The 21,652-nt window shown below is 40.3% G+C and overlaps 2 long non-coding RNA genes across 2 annotated transcripts in view; one reads left to right on the top strand and one right to left on the bottom strand.

Moving 5' to 3' along the window:
• LOC122465932 overlaps positions 1-2,818 on the bottom strand; it is a 196,777-nt gene extending 193,959 nt beyond the window's left edge. Inside the window, exon 1 of the long non-coding RNA XR_006291081.1 lies at positions 2,787-2,818. This is a non-coding gene — a long non-coding RNA (uncharacterized LOC122465932). The remainder of the gene's footprint in view (positions 1-2,786) is intronic.
• The window catches only part of LOC122465933, a 240,986-nt gene that overhangs the window by 151,243 nt on the left and 68,091 nt on the right, over positions 1-21,652 (top strand). Inside the window, exons 3-4 of the long non-coding RNA XR_006291082.1 lie at positions 11,605-11,657; positions 12,497-12,551. This is a non-coding gene — a long non-coding RNA (uncharacterized LOC122465933). The remainder of the gene's footprint in view (positions 1-11,604; positions 11,658-12,496; positions 12,552-21,652) is intronic.

The following is a 21,652-nucleotide window of genomic DNA, read 5'->3' as shown; positions in this document are numbered from 1 at the left end:
CAAGATAGCAGCTATTGCACTTGCACATCCTCTAAAAATATGTGACACAAGCATTAGTTTGGGGGAATACTTGGCGGGGGAGGGGCGGCAGCAATGTATCGATCACACGCATGTAGCTGAAATATTCAATGAAAATACTACTACTTAATACACGTACAGTAATGTTTCATCTGTGTACCTCAAAGCACTTTACAAAGGAAAGGTAAGGCTCATTAACCCCATTTTACACATGGGGAAACTGAGTGATGAAGCGACTCGCCCAAAGTCACACAAGTATCTACATATCCATGTCTTTCTACTGACGGCATTCAGATATTTGTGACCACGGTAACGTTCTGGAGAGCCAAGCACAAAAAATCTTTGTCAAACTGACATTTGTATGGTAATGTCAATCTGAATATATAGATATATGATGGACCACATTCTGCTCTCAGACACATGTATGCCTGCCTCATTTGCATCAATAGGGGTAAGCAGGTGTAAGTGAAAGCAGAATTTGGCCCCTTATGTTTTAAACTATCATTACCTCCCCCTAGAGTTTTTTTTTTCAGTAAGCCATAGAAGGGGGGGGGGGAACTATTATAGCAGATAAGATTAATTTTTAATTAAACTAAATTAATATACTCCTCACTGCACTATCTAAAATTCAAACTAAATTAATAAATACATTAATCATATCTGGGTTGAAAAGAATGAATAGATAATTCAGTATGCCCTTCAGTTTCAAGGAAACTATTAACTCTTACCATTTCACATATCTGTGACAGGGATGACCAGGAAATATGTAAGATTTATGAAAACGTATGTACCATTCTTTATTCAACCAGTTTTCTAGAGCTCTGGGCTCTGGCTGATGAATTCAGATCTGGATCTAGATTCACTGATTGCATTTTCTGGGATCTGGGACTTTGGGTTGTCCCAGTAGAAAGATAAAGGGTAACATTTTCAAAAGTACTTAAGTGATTTAGAAGTCTATGTTCCATTTTCAAAAGTGACCTAGATACTTAGGGCCCAATTCCTCAAAGGTATTTAGGCACCTAATGCCTATTAATTTCAATGGGAGTTAGGTGCCTAAATACCTCTGAGATTCTGGTCTTCAGGAGCCTATGGGCTTTTCTACATGACAAGTTACTGTGCTGCAAGCCAGGCTGTGAATCTTCCAGCTTGTCACACAGTAACTCACTATGTGGACCCTACTAGAGCACAATGAAAAACAAAACCTTGAGTGTGGCTTAGTGCACGACGCTTCGGAGCAGCAGTATGCCATGCTGCACTCTGGGACTTTCACTGTGATGGAGCGGTCACCGCAGGGGACTGTGTGGCAAGGTGGTGGGCTGCAGATTCACAGCCTGGTTTGTCATGCAGTGACTCGCCATGTAGATAAGCCCTCAGTCTCATTGAAAGCCAATGGGATATACAAGTAATTTACATGCTTTTGAAAATGCTCCCCTTGGCCGATATGAGTAATTACAGTGTGCAGTTGTAGGTGCTACAACCACTGAGAATTGTTCAATAAATATGTCTGCTGAAACTAATTAAAGAAAGTTCTATTTTTTTCTACTGTCAGAGGGTAACAAAACAATCTTCCTGCACTCTTTGCTCCTGGAACACCATGTGGCTTAGGTTCAGCACACTTGACTAAACACTTGCACAGCTTTATAATATATGAAGTCCCTAAACAAACAAACAAACAAAAAAAGGCATATATTTTCACACATATCTACCCCCACACCCCAAAGAAGCTGTGAGAGCTCCCCAAGATGTGACATGCTGTCAAGGAGTTTTTGTTAATACACAGTGTGTCAACAGTCATGTGGTATGTAGAAGCACCTGACACCACTGTGGCACATATGTCATAGAGGAACTTCCTATGGTAGAGATGATATTTGCAGTGTTATGCAAGCTGCTGGCTTAAGATAAACCTACAATTCAAGGGATTGCTTTAAAAGCAGAAAGCGTGTGCCTCCAAGACTCAATTCATGCAGCTAAGATTTTTATAGTACCTATTAAACACCCTCATTTTGCATTTGGTGCATACTCAGAGCTGCTATTGATGCCAATAAAAGTACTGGGTGTGTAAAAGGTCAAGCCAAAAAGTGTGAACAAATTCTTCAAATTATACCAGAAAAACAATTAGTTTACTGGGTTTATTATGAAGTGTATAAGAGCATGGAGCACACTGGGGTTGTGTTCCTGTTCTAAAGACCAAACTTCCTTCATTGGAACATGGATACGAAGCCCAGGTGCCTCATTTACCCACTCATCTTAACCTTTTTCATTGAACCCACTACATTAGGATAACGAACATTGTGGGTCCGGTTTTCACACCAGGTTATGGCTCCTTTGTGCCTCATAGGGGCACAAAGGGAACATAATCCAGCTGTTAATGCATGTCAGAGAAATCCATTGTTGCACATCTGTGCCAGACCTAAGCCCTGCAGTTCTGCCCACCCCTCCATTGAGGAACGCTGCATCAGTGGCATAATTTAGAATTGCCAAGCAGCAGGTCTGATTCAGGCCAGGGCTTGCCCTCAGAATCAAATAGTCATAAGTGGCTCCCTGATTGCCCCCCCTCCCCCCCCAGACACACACACTCTCTTCTTTTCTGTGATAAACAGCATTCTGGAACTGGAGAGAATCTATACATTTTATTCTACTTCATCATCCAGGCTTTCCTAAGCATGGCCAGAGGCAGATTAAATCCTTATATTTTTCTAGAGAATGCCTCCTGTTAAAGTGGCACAATTGATTTAATTTTGGGGGGTGTTTTACCTGCTCATAACAACTTTGAAAATTATTATACTTGTTTTGTCAAAATTAGACTTGGCTCCAAATACCCTTAATGTTTGGAATTTTACATATAGATTTCGGTCTGAATTTCGAGGCCTGAGCTCAATCTGAGGGTGTTTGGATCCAGGATTTGTGTTTGGGCCTTTCTCAAAATAAATGTAATGGAACCAAATCATTGATTCCATTTTTATTGTCGTAACAATTCTAGGGGCAAAAGTCCTCCTCTTGAGGCCAATCATTAGTTGAAAGAAAGAAAGAAAGCTAACAGGTACCCTGTTTCTTCTAGACCCCAACAGTATCCATGTGTCTCCAAATAATAATAACAATAGTAATTAATAATAATTAGTAATAAATCATTAATATAATAAACGTGCTAAGCATAACTCATCTGGATGGCCAGCAATCTTCATTCCTCACACCAAGTGGAGAATGAACAATAATCAGAAGCAGAGCTTAGCTCAATAATGGTAATAAATAACATTTTTGCTTCACTTCTGTATATTTTTCATCTCAGTGTACTACACCAAAATGGTAATCTACTGCAGAATGATTTGCTGTAAACCCGACTTCATAGTGGCGAGAAATTGTAGTCTCTGATGATGATACATTAAGGTGAACAAGGGTGTGCTTAGCATAATGCATGGCAGAAATATAGATCAGAGTAAAAGGTTAGTTCTATGATACTCCTGTCTTCTTAAAAGAGAGAGAGAAAAATAACTGCTTTTCCCTCCCAGAAGTCATACCTGTTTCTATTGTCAGTTTAAAGCTGGACCCCATAAATCTATATTTTCACTATATGCTTCCTCTGGGATCAGATCAGGCCCAGGAACTTTATGGTGTGATGGGAATGTTATTGAATCTCTCACTAGCTCAGGGGATACAAGATGAGGTAGCATTTCATGACTTTGGGTTTAATATCTTTTTTACTTCAATTCTTCTAGTAGTACAGATATTAATCCAATTGCTTGAGTTGTTAGTTGTCAATCCCAGGGCGAAGTAGATCCCAGGGTGAACATTATTACCAATGGGTAAAACTCACCCCTTCTTCGAAGGGCCAAGGTAAAGTCCCCTGCACCATTTAAGCCTGACATGTTTGCATCAGTGGAGGTTAATTAGCTGAGCAGCCGCATAGATGTCCCTGCACATCTCCTTTGTGCTAAGTGTGGTTGTTGCAGAAGGTCACTTTAAGGCCAAGCCAGAGGTGGCTAAGTGGCAGACCTAGGGAGGGGCAATAGATTTGCATTTATTTAGATCACCCCTCCCCCTCCACCCCCCAAGCAACTGGCTCAGAATGAATATGGCTGCAGCTGTTGGGGGCTGCACATGAGCCACAGGTCCTGTCCCTGGTTGAGGGGAGAGGGATGGATTTTACCCGTTCAATCACCCAGAATTCGTGCCCTCTCTCCTCACATAGAACCAGAATACTCTGTGGGCACTGAGGGTACTGAATAACTTGCAGTATCAGGTGCATAATAACTTCATTTTGATAAACTCTTATTGGGAACCACTTTCCGTGTCTGGCTAAGCGGGGAGCTTCCCTAAGCGCATGGCTCAGCCTCTTCTCCTATATGAATATTTTTTTTTCCGTTTGCTTTCTGAGACACTTAGTCCCATATATTTAAATTTGAAATACCCTCTTGCAAAAGTGGAGACCTGTGAATATGGGAAAGGTTTTTTTGCACAATAATAAAGCAATCTTTTGAATGGTTCAGGCACCCCTCAGTACAATGCATATGGAGACCTTTCTTACATTTGCATTCAGAAAACCTTTCCAGAAGCACTTTGTTCAAATCCATCCCCTTATTACACGTCAAAGCTCATCCTTCATGGAGCAAAGATTGAGGAAACGTATTACAGCAGCTTGCTGCCTCACAGAGGCCGCAAACCACTAATGAGCTTATAGATGAACAAACATGCCCCATAGGATCTAAATAAGAACAATTAACTTCATCCAAAGTCACCGCCATTGTGAAACTCACCGTGTTAATGTGATGTTAAAGATATCTAAAAGTAGATAAAACACTGGGAACCTTTGTGGCTATGTACATATCTCAATGCTGCCAATCCCAACCATCTAAAAATCATGAAGCGGGCCGCAAAACCCCATGTGATTTGCCTTCAAATTACAAGATTTTGTTTTTAAATAATAAACTCTGGGTTCTTTTAAAACTCTGAAGTTTTAGCCTTGGGAATTCATGTTTTCCAGATTTTCCTGCTCATGAGGACTTAAAATTTAGTTTGCTGTTTAATGGAAGCTGGTACTCTCACATAATCACATGACTTTACCCTGGTAGCGTTGCATTTTTGACCAGAACAGTTAGTCAATATTCAGGTTTTTGTGGGTTGTTTCTGTTGGGGAGAGAAAGAGGTGATGTAGCCTGGTATTTTCCTGATGCAATCCTGTTTATTTACAAGGAATATACATGCAGTCCTGCTTCCTGGAACACAGAAAGAATCCAACAGCAGGAAAGTTTCTTGGCTCACAATTCCTAGCCTCATTCCAGCCAGCATTCAAAAGCTTTGCTTTTCCTCAGCTTCACACTACAAGTGCTTCTCTGGAACGTCCTTCTCTGTATGCTTCTGTGGTATTTTTGTTGCTTCTCTCTCACACACACATGCATACAACCTCCATCTAATAGTAACCAGCTCTCTTGTATTTACAGTCAGTCTCCAGCGAAACCTCCAGCTTCCACAAACCTCAGATTTCTAACTAGCCTTATATGTGGCCCATTGTTTGAGAGGTGGCTTCTATTGTTTCAGCTATATATTCTATAAAATAACTTAGGTGGGTTTTTTTTAAGTTTATCCTGAATGCAGGGGGCTGTTATGCCCACCAGTTTCACTGAGGCTTCACCCAGCTACCGTCATTACGATATCTGAGGCTAAAATACACTTGAAAGCCTCTACATTTCCCTCTTTGGTCACATAGGGATCCTTTGTTGTTCTCAGTGTCTTCTCCAGTCCAGTTATTTTGTATATGTACAAGTCTTTTTCACAGTAGTTATTTTCCTTAAAGGAAATCACATTTAAGAATTGATCCATGATATTTGCCAGTTTCCACTGCAGATCTTTAGTAATTCTGCAGGGCTTGCGGCAGAGGAGAATTGTCAGTATGTAGGTTTGTCCCTGGCATATGTCCTCCCACACCCATCCTGCCACTTCCATCCTATAGCCTACTCTCAATCCAAGCCCAGTTTCATTCCCTGAGCCAGGACTTTTATGGAGGTGGCACAGAGTTAACTGATCCCCAGCTTAGTGCTTGATGGGGCATGTTTTGCATGGGGCTGGGCAGCCTCTTTGTTTTCACTTGGAGCTTTAAAAGGGAGGATTGTCCAGTGGTTAGAGCACTGACCTAGGATGTGAGTTCAAGTTTCTGCTCTGCCACAGACTTCCTGTGTGACCTTGGAAAGTCAGTTAGCCGCTCTGTGCCTCATTTCTCCCTCTGTAAAACGAGAATAATAGTATTGTCCTACCTCAAAGGGGTATTGTAACAAAACATACATTAAAGATTGTGTGCGGCTCAAATGCTATGGCAACGGGGCCCATATGCTACCTTAGATAGCTTACATAAAATGGCCACAGCACATTTTGAATTCCCCTTACCTCTCTGGGTCTTCCTGTGAGGGCAAGAATCTTCTGATTCTTCCCCCCGCCCCGCCTTCTGTGACTAAGACAGCAGTGTTGGAAATCCTTCCTTCTCAGGGATGAAATATTATCTGACAGTGAAGAACAGACCATGGAAGAAGGACAAGAAAGATCAATAAAATACTTAGACAACATGTCACTCCTCTCAACAAAATGTGTGCAAAGGTCAAGCAGATCCTAATTTTCTTCCTGTTTGTTGTGTAAATCAATGGTGAGGCAGCTCCCAGTCAACTTATTCTCTTCTTCTAGTGTGACAAGAGTCACTGCCACTTTATCCATCCTTCAGAAAAAGTCCCCCAGATCAGATTATCTGTTCTACCTTTTAAAAAGTCTATTTGATGTGAAGTAAGACTTACAAAATATTGCTCAGTAGTCGTTATCGTGGGTGCGAGGCAAAGGAGAATTTAGTGATTCTACTCACTTGATTCATCACTTGATGGAAACAAGGTGTAATATTTTCACAAGTGCCTATGTCCCATTTTCAAAAAGCAATTTAGGGCTCATCTACACAAACACTTAGGTCATAGCAAGCTGGGGTGTGAATCTATCATGCACTGACTGTTCCTGTGGACCCTGCTGATGTGCATTAACAGTTTGTTAGTGTGCTTTGAGTAGTCCGTTTAGAAACGGGACTAGGCCCAAGGTGCATTAACAAACTGTCAATGTGCATCAGCAGGGTCCAAACAGAGAGTTAGTCCCAGGCAGGCTAGGGTAGATTCACAACGCAGCTTGCTGCAATCCAAATGATCCTATAGACAAGCCCTTGGGCACTTAGGTACCTATGTCTCATTGAATGTCAATGGACTTTAAACTCCTCAGGGCCAGATTTACGATGATATTTGGGTGCCTAAAGTTGCCCGTTTGGATTTTCAAAAGCAAACAAGTACCTACCCCCCATTACTTTAAATGGGCGTTAGGTGCCTTGGCACTTTTTGCAGATTTTTTTCTTTGTAAAGGCAGCTCTGGAGTCAGCCAAAATAATCGCTGGCTTGCAGCCCCACTACTATTGTGGCTGTCATCTCCATAGGCATGCTCCATGCTGGTAGTATTTCCATCATCCTTTATCATTCTGCTCATTTGAGCTGCAAACAGGGCCTTGGGAAATGATATAACCTGTCTCTCTTTTCCACAGCCTGACACAGATTTTAAATTCTGCAACATCTTCGATCTGCAGAGGCCACCATTGCTGCTGATGGGTTCTCCTCTCTCCCCTTTGCTGCTGGCTTTTCAGCACCATCCGTTCACTTCCAAGACAGCCAGAAACAGCGGGCAACTTCAGCAGCAGGAAAAAGGCTCATGAGACCTAGCAGCAGCAATCTGAACCCTCTCAGGAAGCAGCAGTACCAGGGAAGCCAACTCCTGCTAAGGAAACAGCAAGAAAAGCAGCTTAGATAGCAAGAGCTCACTCGAAGAATCCCTCCTAGGGCCAGTCTGCAGTCTTCATGTGTGTTGGAACATGGATTATTCTTTCCTATGGAAATGGAAAAAGTTGTATGATCATATTACAGAATCATGCTGGTTCCATTTAAATACCAGGGGCCAGATTCTAATACCACAGTGGTGTAACTCCACGGAGGTCAATGGACCTGATTCTCCATTGCTCTGCAACTTTTATAGTCCTTTACATCATTGCAAACCAAATCAGCTAATGAATTTAAAGCCAGTCTAATGATTTTTAATGGCCTGACTTTCGAAATGTTGGGGTCGGCAGTGGAGTCAACATACTGGCAGATTTGGCTATCTACAGATCTCTTAAGCTCTTTCTCAGTTGTCACTGCTGCAGTCTGACATTGTATTCCTTGCTTGTTACTGATTTCCACCGTTTGTCTGCTATTGCAGTTGTTTTTTGTTGGTCGTTGGCAAGAAAAGGTGTGGCTATCGTGTCATGTAGTTGAGTTCAGATAACAATGACTTTTGATCAGTTTTGGCCTCATTTGCAATTGTGAACTAGAAGTGAAAGGGTCTTTTCTGTTGCCAATTCCCTCAGCCAACTGGCTCTCCCTTAGTAACAAGTCATTTAAAATATTCAGATATTTTATATTCCAATCTATTTTTTGCAGCCCTGATTGAGCGATTTATATTCAGTGCGACGTTAAGAGGACAAGGAACTCTCCTCTGAAACACAGCACTGTACAACATTTTATATCCAGCCTTAAGGCTAAGCATGTCTTATTGTTCAGATGGTGCATTCAGCAAAATTTCATGCAAATACCTTTATTGTGACTATATCTTGGAATTAAAAAAGAAAGGGGAATGGGCTATTAGGAAGAATGAAACATGAGAGAATTAAATTTAAAAAAGTGCGCAATTTATAAGCAGCAGACATGTCTGGATTTTAATCATTAGGCCCCAAAGACCTTTAATTATTAAGCAACACTCAAATGCTAGGCAACATAATCTCTGTGTTAGTTAATTACTGCAGTGAGTGATGGTATACATTACACTTGTGAGAACTGCTGTTTCTTAGTGTGTGTACAGTTGTTCTTTGTTGGGGGGTGGGATAGATCGGAAGAACATTGAGGTCAACAATCTCCAGGAAGGAAAATGGCTGAAAATCTTTTTAAACACAATCCATTTTCCCAAGATAGATTCCCTATGAAATATTAATGAACTATGCTATTTATTGAGGCAATCATTACCCAAGGTTATTGCATAGGAAACTGTTATCTAAATTAATCCTAGGGAAAGAATGATCTCCCTTCTTGGGACCCCTAGTATGCAGCTGAGTTTTTTCATTTCACACTTTAAGGTAAACGCTTATTTTTTGTGGAACAGTGGCTGGAGTTTGGTAAGCTCCATACAAATGAAAATCAGAATGTAAGGATGAAATAAATATGCAAGCACCTGCTCTCTTTAGATCATTCAAAAAGGCCCACAGTGTTTTCACTGCTAGTGTTATAGGGAGCATGAGGTTATCATTCTGCCCTACTTTACATCTTGTGAAGTCCTTTCCACATGTGCAAAGCCACTGCAAAAGGCTAGTCAATCAGAAGGTAAATACATTACTCACATTATACAGGTGTAAATGAGTTTCCAAGATGATTTCAATAGAACCACACTGATTTACACCATCTGGTGAGCTTGTCCTAGGCACCTTCCACCCAGAAGGCACAGAACCAGTTGAATCACGCAAATGCTGGGTTCTATAAAGATAGGGCAGTAAAATACTCCAGGGTTGGGGAGACCTACAGATATTTATTTTCAGCATAGAAACAGAAAATACTAGTTTGGGAATGATCCTATAGGTTGCTGGAGTGCTAACCTAGCATTGTGCTTTGAGGGTGAATCTAACTCAGCCATTTAAAGAGAGGCAAGTGTGTGAAGGGTAGTTATGACTTAGATAAGTCCTGATAGCAGAATACTTACACTGTACTAGGTAGTCCTAAACTTTAATCTTGGCTCTGATACATACTCCCTCTGTGACCTTAGGTAAGTCAAACTCTATGTTTTGTATAATGATGCTAATAACAATTACCCTATGGGGATGTTGTGAGGCTGAATTCGATAGTATCTGTAAAGTGTTTGAAAGTTCAATACACTTTTGCAATTGCAGAGTGTTAGTCTTAATAACTAAATACTATGCCAATATTATTATGGCTACTGGCGAGGGGTTGACCACAGTGCTATGATGGGAAATGTGTAGATGGAGAGTGAATGGCCTTCCCTTAAATTTGCAAACTATTAACAATAGTCAGCCTTTATAGTGCTTATTATTATGGCTTACAGAATACAGGATTGCTCCATGTAAATAGCTCTTGGTCATCAGTGGGACTATTCATGTAAGTCAGAGTCTGCAGGAGTGGGCCCTATATGAGGAAAGAAAGTAGTGATCATGCACCTCACTGAAAATAAAGCAGTATCATGGTCCCTCAGTGATCATACACAATTCCCATTCTCGCTAATAGAAGTAATGCAGGAGTACTGAGAAAAGACTATTCCCCCAAGAATGGCATGATAAGAACAGGAAATTGTTTTAGTGCAGTCTTTTCCCCCTATTAAGCACACTGATTAATAAAATACCTGGCCTGCCATTACTATTATTAACATATGTTCTGTAACCTCCATAGAGCAGTAAAGTAATGCTGCAGTTAAGTTACCACACAAACACCTGCAATCCTTTTAATTAAAAAAATCCCCCTAATCAGAACTATAAATAGAAATGTTCAGTGTAAAATTGTGCTGGAAGATTTGTAATACAGGTCAAATTATTAACAGTGCTGTGTTTAGGGCAATTGTTATTTCAAAAAAGGAATGTAAACACACACAACCCTGGTAGTGTTGTGTGGTCACGTTTGCATGTCACAGGTCAGAGACACTAAAATGTGTGACTTTTTTCAGCAAATAATGTCAATATTTCATTAAAATTTTGCTGTGATTGCTCCCATAATTCCTGAAGCTAATTCTTCTCTGTGTAGTTACTTAAGTATACTTCACTATTTGTTTTGTTTTGTTTTTTGTTCGTCACAGCTGAAACCAGTGTTTAAACAATAGGGCCAGCTGGTGTGAATTAATGTAGCTACAGTGAAGGCCATTGATTTACAACATTTGAGGATGTGGCCTTTAATCTGCTGATATTTTACTCCTTGGGTAAAGTGACAGACAAGAGGCTTAAAGGCTGGAGACAAAGTTGAGCACATTTAATATTTTACCTGGTCATATCAGTAAAGATTCAAGTGGTGTATGATTTGTTATAAATGCTACAGAGGAGGGCAAATGTATTGAAATAAGAGAAGGAATGAATGAAATATATTTAAGTGCATGGGTCCAAATCCTTGCTGGTGTACATCAATGTAACATCAGATAACACCAGCTGAAGATATGGGCATAGTTTTTTGCCATGAGTTTGAATGGTTGTATTACTTTAATGAAATAACCATGGATGATCTATGATGGAATCGTGGGAGGCACTGTGGTTTATAGACTGGAGTTAGAGACTGGGAGGCCAAACTCTTGGAAATCTAGGGAACATCCTCTTGTGTTTCTAATGACCTTCTGTGCCCACAGCGGGATGGAAGCCAGAGGCAGGGTCCTCTTTTTCACTTGGATGTGAGGGAGAGTTGGAGGTCGCAGGCTCTCTGTATTTCCTGGAGGAGAGGGGGAAGTGGCAGAGGAACAGTCTTGCCTTCCTACTGGAAGATGGGAACTCAAACAGCTTTTTTCTCCTCTCAGGTGTAGCTCCACCTGCTGATTGGAAGGCCTGTAGCTTGGAAATCCTCAACCAGGTACTAGCTGCTGCTGCTTCATTGAGTTCTATGTTTTAGTCACACTTTTTGGCAGACATTAAATTAATTTTCTCCATCTTCTAAATATCTACGCTGATACCTTATCACTGACATTATATATATATATATATATATATATATATATATATATATATATATATATATATATATATATATAGTATCCACTATTCAGTTGTGAAATAGTAGCAACTCTTTGTATGCTGTTCCTGCTAATTTGTTCAGAAAAGAGACTTTTGACAACTCTGCACCTTCCTTGAAATAGGAAGGACCAGAGACTCAGGAGTCAAGATGTAAACAAAGCCAAGTTGGCTTATAAATTTTTGGCCACTAAAACAAAATCAAATGTTGGCCACATGTAAGAGGATGAAATTAATTGTCGGGAAAGGTATTTGGATTAATATTTTATTGTTGTTACAAATAGAGCTTAGAATGGACGGAGACCTCATTGTGCTAGTCACTGTATGAACAAGGCAGACGGAAGATGGGACAAAGGAAGTATCATTACCCCTATTTTACTGCAGGGGAACTGAGGCACAGAGAGAGAAGGTGACTTGCCAAGGTCACAAGTGAAATCTGTGGTAGAGCCAGGAACTCAATCTTAGTCCAGTGCTTTAGCCAATGGACCATCCTTGTCTCAAAGTTAAACTTTTAAGAAGTTTATAAAGAGGGTTACAAACAGAGATCAAATAGAATCTTTTTTTCATAGCAGCCTTCTAATGAAATTAGCATTATGTTTTTAAAAATGAATTTGCAAATGCGCTTTAATTTTTTATAACGATGCTAAACACTCAACCAAAATGATGTCACATCTTCTGCAGGTTGGGAGACAATATGGAGATCAGAAAATTGTGCTGATTTGTGTTTGTCATTCAGGTAAGAGCCACAGTTTTGCTAGTAAGACTTTAGATATTCTCTGGAAGGCTTTTTAATTAGACTTGTGAATAATTCGTTCCAGAAAGACTGTTTAAATGTGTATTTAAGGACTGCCCATAAACCCAGGTTTTGAGTGTGTCTTATAATGTTCCCGGACAAAGGGGAACATTATTTATCATAACCGAAGTAAATAAGCACAGTTGCACCACAATGCATTGTCTTCGTCATATTCAAGACAATGCAAAGCAAATAGAAATGACCAAACTAATGTTAAATAATGCATGTGTTGTATATCTACAGTAACTTACAAGTAGCTTGTTCTTTAAAATTAAGAGTAAAGTAAATGCTTGTTTTTCCTGACTGAACTCCTTTTCCTAAACTTTTCATGTTTGCATTGCACAGGCACACATAGCCCCTCCTTCTCCCCCTCCCCTCCGCAAACATTGTTAATGTGAGTTTGTCAGGTGAGGCTTAAGCCCATTGACTACAAAGCTTCGTGTAGAGGGATACAGGATTTGTGTTTCTTTAAGTTCAGCGGTAAACATTAACAAAAAGTGTGGGGTGGGGGTGTGTGTGTGTGATGTTTTTGTACTAGGCTTCAAAGAAATATAGGTTTGGATCCTGCAAGCACTTAGGCACATGAGGAAAGTTACTCATGTGCCAAACACTTGGATGTTTATCTTTGCATCAAGAACAAAACAAATTCTTCATCTCCCTGCAAAGATGCCTTAATGAGGATGCTCCTAAGAATCCTTCTGTGCCGTTTGATTCTAGAGAAGTTGGAAATCGGCTTGATTTCACAGCCGTTAAAACAATATGTTGTACTTGTAGGGACTGATCTGTGGTATGATGCCCTCTGCGTCTATTATTACTAATGACATGTGATCTAGAACCCAATGAAATCCTCTGGACTCCTTCCACTGACATTGGATCAGGCTCGTATAGCACTGTGGATCCTGGGATCTCAAAGCACACCTACCGTTAGAAATGATGAGTCACAAAATTCTGATCAAGCCTGGATCTTGAACATTCCGGAATGTTTTGGTTCAGGCTGATCACTACCCACTCTCTAGTATGTAGTCATCTTAGTCTGTTTAATTTAATCATCTGATTCTTGCTAGAAACATTTAACTAAAACACCCACTTGGTTTTACATTTAGGTAGCTTAATCAGAGTTGCTGGGTGCTGTGAGTTTTAACAGGCTTTTGTCGCAATCACAAACGGACCTAAGACATGACCTATTCATTTCTAGTACTGTTGCCCTATGAATAGTGCTTCCAAGTAAATAGTTGTGCACAGCCTTTTCCCACTCATCGTATTGCTTCTAAAAATATTGACTAGAATTGCAACTTTTAACAAAATTGTAGATCTGATTCTCCTCTGGCCATATGACTTTTAATTTTTTCTCTGCTTCTTAAACGGGATGTTCCAATTCATGAGTGTTTAAACAATCTCATTTTGATACCATGTTTCTGGGGTGAAAATAAGGGTTGATAAATATGTGAGCTGGTAAAACTAACTTCTTTGAAAGAAAGCTAAGAATTGTTACACCCCCACTATGTTAAAAAAGAATCCCATTCTTAAATGAACAGCAAAGATATATGGTGCTTCTTCATCACTAACGGCTGTCATTACAGACCTCAATATCTATGAGTCTATGAGACAACACATGCCTGACGGACTTCTTGTAAGGATTCCAAATAGCCTTTTTGTCATACATTTCTGTAATGTGATGCTGCTGGTTGAGTCATCATCAGCAGGGATTCAACTGTTGATAAATTGTACAGTCAAGTGCTTGACTATATTTTGGTTTGTTATGAAATACTCTCAAGAGACCAGATAACCAATGTCAGTCAAACTTATTAATATCTAAAGGAAAAACAGGCTACCTACAATACCAGTCTCAAAAGAGCAGTCCCGGGCAGCGATGTTGCATCTACCTTATGCAGAAGGTGTGCTCCCCAAAGTTATAGCCCTAAAGCCATCCTTTTATATCCGACTTGTTTACCAGTAAAAGGTACTATATATGTTACATGAAACTGGATCCAATTAATCTTCTGTTTACCCTTTTTGTTTCTGGTACCATGGTGTATCCCTTGTCTTTTGCTGTGAATCCCCATATTTCAGACCATGATACATCCTTATCTTTGTTCTGGGTGCATGAGTTCCAGATACAAAGTGGTGTGAAGACACCTCCTATGTCTGTACTATGATAAACAGGTTTGTGAGGGTAACTCCCTTTCTGTTGCTATCAGGAAACAATTATATGTGATGATACTGACTGTTTTCCTATCTACTTAAGCCAAAATCTTACTTCAGCTAATACAAGGCATTATACAATACTTGGCATAAGTGAACAGGATTATAATAAAAGGTTTAGGCCAATTTGGGTTATATAACTGCTATATTAATGCTTAAGTATACTTAAATGCTTGGAATATATATTGTGGATAGCAGCATCAGCATAATACATATATATACTAGCCAGTGTATATTAGTCAACAGAACCCTTGACCTCTACATCTAGAAACTAGTTAAAAGAGAATTTTTATGAAGACTTTGTTTTAATGGGTTTAATTATGGCTCTCCCTGTAATTGCCTAATTTCCATGAAATGTCTGAACCAGTTATACAGCTTGGCAGGCTAAATTCTACTCTTGAACCTAGGTCTACAACGTCCAATGACGTTGGAGGGAGTTGGGTATGTATCTAAGCTATGCCTGGTGGGTGTGGCACCATGTTCCCTTGTAGTGGCACCTTGACCACCTAGAGATTGAGTCTGCTACAGCCTTGGCTAAGAGCCAAGTGGCTTTTAGCTCACTTGGTAGAGGCTTATATGTTAAGCTTCATGTTTGATCCCGCCTGCCGACAACCAGGGTCTGTTGGATTACATGTGTAAAGTATCTAAGGCCAGAATTTGGCTCTTCATATGTAGTAAACGTAGAACTTGTGTTGGATTTAAGTAGTGCCTGTGCATGGTGGGAAATTTTACTCTTTATCAGGGGTGAGAGGAGAGGACTATATCGGAGAGGGTTAGAGAAAAATCAGGGTGGTAATAGAAGGTAAAATCAAGCTGAAATTGAAAAGTTTTAAAAAATTGTTATGGGGAAAAATGGATATGGATGGCAGGAAAAGCCCTCCAATTTTTGCCAAGTAAAAAGATTTACTAAATCCGATAACTGTGTTCAAGCTTGTTTTGCTTCTAAAAAGATTACACTTAGATTACTGCAGCTCCACACTGTCCTTGTTGAATATAATTTGTCTGACAAATTACTAGTAAGTAAATAAAAAAAAAAACAGGGCAAAGAACAAAACCATTTAAATCTTTGTTGGAAATCACATTTGTATTTGATGTGCGTGGATATAAACACAGAAAGCATAAGAGTGGGATGAAGCAAGCACTGCACAAGGCTGTTGAAAATGGATGCATTTAGACTGCTGCATACGGAATAGGAAAGGAAGAATATGAAGCATACAGATGGTGCATTGTGTCCTTGTTTGCCCCCAATTAAAGTAGCAATTCTTCTCTGTAACTTGGGGCCTGATTCTATGAGATACTGAGCACCCTCACCTGCTATTGACTTCACAGTCCTGCATTAGAAGCAGAGCTAGCGAGAAAAAGAAAATCCCTTCCTGTGGGGGAAAAAGTCTCTTTTTTGGTCCCAGATTAAGACAAAAAGTCAAATGCAAATTTTTTCACTGGAAGAGATTTCCAGAAAAAACTCCATTGTGGGAGAACTGAAATGGAATTTTCCAACTTGACATCTGCCTTCTAGACAGGTGACCAAGAAGTCACCATTTTGATTTTTTTTACTGATGAAAAAATATTTATTTATTTGGTGGGGGAGGGGAATCAATTTTTGCAAAAAGGGCATTTTCTTTCAGAAAATCATTCCAAAGGGAAATTCCCAACCAGGTTAAATTAAACACTGGTCAGAAGAGTTTCTGCCCACTTTATTTCACCTATCGGTGTTTTTTGTAGCAGTGGTGCTGTTATAACTCCATTAACTCTGTTGTTGGTCTGCTGGATGTTCAAGGATTAACTGTATTTTTTGTGTAATATATATGCAGTGTTGTTGTAGCCTTGTTTGTCCCAAGATAATAGAGAGACAAGGTGGGTGAGGTAATCTCTTTCTTTGAACCAATCTATTGGTGAAAGAGAGAAGCTTTTGAGCTACATGGAGCTCTTCTGTGTAGTCTGAAAGCTTGTCTCTCTCACCAACAGAAGCTGGTCCAATAAAAGAGATTACCTCGCCCACCTTGTCTCTTTATTTAAATTGCTTTTTAGGCTTGATTGTCACTTCCATTCATGGCTAGTCTAATGGATGGGTGGCCCATCCCACTGTTTAATATTTTAAAAGCTGCCGGTGTTCTCCATTAGTATTAGTGTTCACAGAAACTTGGAAAGAGAACTCTAAAACAGCTATACTTAGTTAAGGAGAAAATTAGGAAAGTAAATGGGATTGTACCAAGTATACATCAGCAGAGACGTTGATTAAGCCATTCGATTAAGTGCTGGGATCTTGTTGCCCTAGGGAAAATTCTGGGACCATTTTTTCTTTTTGTCTCATACAACACATTTTGATAAGAAAGAATTCAAACTGTAATCAACCCCCTCAACAAAAGTATTACAACAAAGACTTAGGCCAAAGATTCTACCCTTCGCTCCTGTAATGAGTGATGTGGAGTCTTAATTGGCTTGCTCACTTTCACTTGTTGAGTAGGAAGTGCTCATGGCCTTCCCAAGAGGGACATATATGAAGTCTTATTTAGTATGATCACCAAAAGCAGTGCAAAAAAGGAGCAAGTTCAAGGTTCCCAAGGCAGCTTTTGTTTGGACCTTGTCCACTCTGCACATAGGGCCACAACCAATATGTGTGCTGGTATGGGTCATTGCTCCTTGGGGGACTATCTGGGAGAGACAGATGAGAAATGTAGTAAATGTAATATCTGATCAATTTTTATATAGCTATGTTGATGCCATAGTAAAAACACATATATGCATTGTGATTTGTTCCATTAGTTGTTGAGGTTCATGTTACTGACTGGAGGGGCATAATATCCCACAGGGATTTTTCTGAGTACATTTCCCATAATGCACTATGACCAGGGACTCCATGATACACAGCTTCCCCTCACCAAGAGGGGAGACCATGAAGTATTATGGGAGATATATTTCAGGTGGGGATGCTGGCCCATAGGTGAGAATGGGGACACAATAAGCGAACTACAACTCCCACGAGGCACTCAAACTCCCATTTTCAGCCCAAATATTTCTGTTTTTCCAATGTTGGTGAAAATTTTGCTGGAAAAATAGCTATTTGTACGAGCTCCAGTATGTACTGTAACAATGTGACACTAAGGAGTGGGCATCAGTAGTTATCAAAGGAGGAAAGTGATGGTGTGGAGCTTCTGACATAGGAGTTTCACCTGTTCCTGTGACCCCCACCACAGGTTTGTGGTTTTTTCCCCTGTGGATTTATTCCCCTTCACATTACATTTTGGGAGGAGGGTGCCTATATTAAAATTGAAATGTAGCTTTTTTTTTTAATCACACCACTAATAGGATTAGTTTCTATTTCATAGTCTACCAATGTTGGGTGTTCCTACTGTAAAATATGAATGAAGTCTGAAAGCCTTTATAGTATCATAAAATATGTTGTTTTGATGTAGTCAAGATCTGTTTTTAAATTCTATGCATTTAATTTTTTTATGTTTCTGCTTTGGCACTAAAAGTGAAAACACTGGCATTTGAGATAAATTTTTAGTTTTGCTATTCACGGTGGCTAATACTGGACTCTATTTGTATAGAGAATATATTGCAGGCCACCTAGGACTATAAATCCTATTGCTGCTCATAAACTCAAGTCCTATTACTTATGCAATAATAAAATCATATATTTGGGCTCTAAAGTCTTTTTTTTTTTTCATTTAAATTTATGAAGCTTGGTGTCTAATACAAATCAGACACTGCTGAAATACTCAGATAGCTTTTCGTTGCTTTGATTCTTTCCCCAGACATACATTATGTACTTTTTCCCCCCCTAAATCAACTGGAATGTTTTACACAATGTTCTTATTTTTTTGCCTAAAACAATCCTTTTTGCGTGTTCTAAACTCAAATGTATGGAGCAATAGTTTAATGTTTGAAACGAACATACAAAAGCCGCTATAAAAAACATGTTGGTTAGTGACTAGTTGGCATTCTAGGGTCTTGTTTTAATAATTAGAGGCTGAAATCCATGAACAAAGATGACTGAGCATGCTCTGTGCATGTGCACACTCTCAAGTAGCATTTATGTGACAACACAGCACCTGGTACAATGGGTCCTAGTCCATGACTGGGACTCATAGGTGCCAACACAATACAAATACAGACACAGCCAGTTAATTAAGTTTAACCCAGGCAAGCACCCTGACTACCACTTATAGTTGGAGTACATATTAGAAGTTATCTGCTGCTGCCTCTGATCTGGGTGCACAGGGTCCATTCTCCACAGACCAGCTCAACAGGCATGCTATTACACAATTGAGACATCAGTTAACTTACCTGCATATGCAAATATGAACATAAACCAAATTGAAAGAATGAGGAATGCTTATGGCACTTTAGAGACTAACAAATGTATTAGAGCATAAGCTTTCGTGGGTTAAAGCCCACTTCATCAGATGCATCCGGTGGAAAATGCAGTAGAAAGATATATTTATGTATACAGAGAACATGAAAAAATGGGGGTTGCCATACCAACTCTTAAAGAGACCAATCGATTAAGGTGGGCTATTATCAGCAGGCGGGGGGGAAAAAAACGTTTGTAGTGAAATCAGGATGGCCCATTTCAAAGAGTTGTCAAGAAGGTGTGAAGTAGGGGGGAAATTAGCATGGGGAAATAGTTTTTCGTTAGTGTAATGACTCATCCACTCCCAGTCTTTATTCAAGCCAAATTTAATGGTGTCCAGTTTGCAGGTTAATTCCAGTTCTGCTGTTTCTCGTTTGAGTCTGTTTTTGAAGTTTTTTTTGTTGAAGAATTGCAACTTTTAGGTCTGTAATTGGGTGTCCAGGGAGGTTGAAGTGTTCTCCAACTGGTTTTTGAATGTTATAATTCTTGACGTCTCATTTGTATCCATTTATTCTTTTGCGTAGAGTCTGTCTGGTTTGGCCCCTGTACATGGCAGAGGTGCATTGCTGGCACATGATGGCATATATCACATTGGTAGATGTGCAGGTGAACACACTGATAGTGTGGCTGATGTGATTAGGTCCTATGATGGTGTCCCTTGAATAGATATGTGGACAGAGTTGGCAACAGGCTTTGTTGCAGGGATTGGTTCCTGGGTTAATGTTTTTGTTGTGTGGTGTGTGGTTGCTGGTGAGTATTTGCTTCTGGTTGGGGGGCTGTCTGTAAGCGAGGACTGACCTGTCTCTCAAGATCTGTGAGGGTGAGGGGTCGTCCTTCAGGATAGGTTGTAGATCCTTGATGATGCGCTGGAGAGGTTTTAGTTGGGGGCTGAAGGTGACGGCTAGTGGCGTTCTGTTACTTTCTTTGTTGGGCCTGTCCTGTGGTAGGTGACTTCTGGGCTCTCTAAGACGGTGACTCTATTTTACGATATTTACTAGGTCGTGTTCTCGGGTCTTTCTCTTGCTGTCTGTCTCTCCCCTGTTCAGACTTGACTTCTTGCTCCGCCACTCCCATCTGCCCACCTACTGGGATGTCCTTCCTGGCTTTCCCTTTTCTGATTCTCACTGTGGCCCTGACCAGCACATGCAAAATGTTAAGCATGTGACTAGCCCCACTGAAGTCAGTAGCACAACTTTTGTGCTACATGTTCTGCATTTGACCAAGTGCTTTGCTGGAATGAGACTTTTGTCTTGAGCTCCTTGTTGTTCTCTTTCTCCCTTCAGTCTGTTATATATCTGGCATGGTGTGTGTCTTTTACAAGACGTGCTTTCGGCTGATGGCCTCTGGAATTGTGACTGTCCTATTCTGTGGAAATGGCCTGGGGGAAGGAGCAGAGGGAGGGACAGCGGGTATAGAACTTGTTGTGATTCCAGAATTTTCCACTCAAAAGCAGGATGATCAAGTAGGCAGAGAAAATTCTGGCAAACTGGACATCTGGCCACTCTAAGCACAAATTATTGATCTAAATCCACCCTCAAATATAAGCAGTGTTTTCTACATTATTTCCTCCTCTATTGCTGTCAACTTAACTTAAACAGGCACAATTTTATGTTTACAAGGCTGTAATCAAAATGGTTTTCATAGAGTCATAGAATCATATAATATCAGGATTGGAAGGGACCTCATGCGGTCATCTAGTCCAACCCCCTGCTCAAAGCAGGACCAATCCCCAAATAACCTGCGCTGTTTGTCTGACGGAGGCCCGAGTTGTTCTGAGGGATCTAAATTGCTTTTGCATTCTGAATTTTGTAGGTCCTGCTATGAGGCTCTTTCCCAAACTCTCAGCAGTTCGATCTTTGGACACATGGACACAGTGTGTCTCAACTGCAGATGCTGAGGCATTCAGAGATGCATAATTTACTTTCTCCCTGCCAAAGCTCTTCATTATCTTGCTGAAACCTGGAGTAAACAACAGATATTTTGTTGTTAGGCTGCTTTGTCTTAGGTGAATCAGTGTTTGGTATCTTCAAACCAACACTGATGTAGTTTCAAAAAACGTAGTCTATACTTGCCAGAGATATCTCACTGCTCAATAGCTACAACTGTAATTTCTATCAAGGAAAAGAAAGCGAGATCACTATGGTTGGTGTGTAATACAGGGCCTCCAGTGTAGGGACAAGTATGTATCTCTAACACCACTGCACTCAGCACACTTCATGCCAATTCAAAACCATGCCCATCTTCACATGGTTCATTACTTCAACAGAACAGTTGATTTCCCCTCCGCCCCCCCCCCCCCCATTTATTCTGTGCCAAGGCTCATGGCAGGTTTGACAGGGCAGGAGGAAATGAGTTCTGCATGAGGACCTCATGGGAGGTGGATTTCAGCCTTTTCCCAAGTGGGGAGGGCCCATGAATGGCCCCCTCCTCCCCTTAGATTGTGCCTTAGGCCCTAGAGAAAGGAGAATGGCAGCCATGGAGGGGA

The sequence above is a fragment of the Chelonia mydas genome, chromosome 5 (assembly GCF_015237465.2).
Source record: "Chelonia mydas isolate rCheMyd1 chromosome 5, rCheMyd1.pri.v2, whole genome shotgun sequence".
Taxonomy (NCBI): domain Eukaryota; kingdom Metazoa; phylum Chordata; order Testudines; family Cheloniidae; genus Chelonia; species Chelonia mydas.
This window is presented reverse-complemented; position numbering and strand designations above follow the sequence as displayed.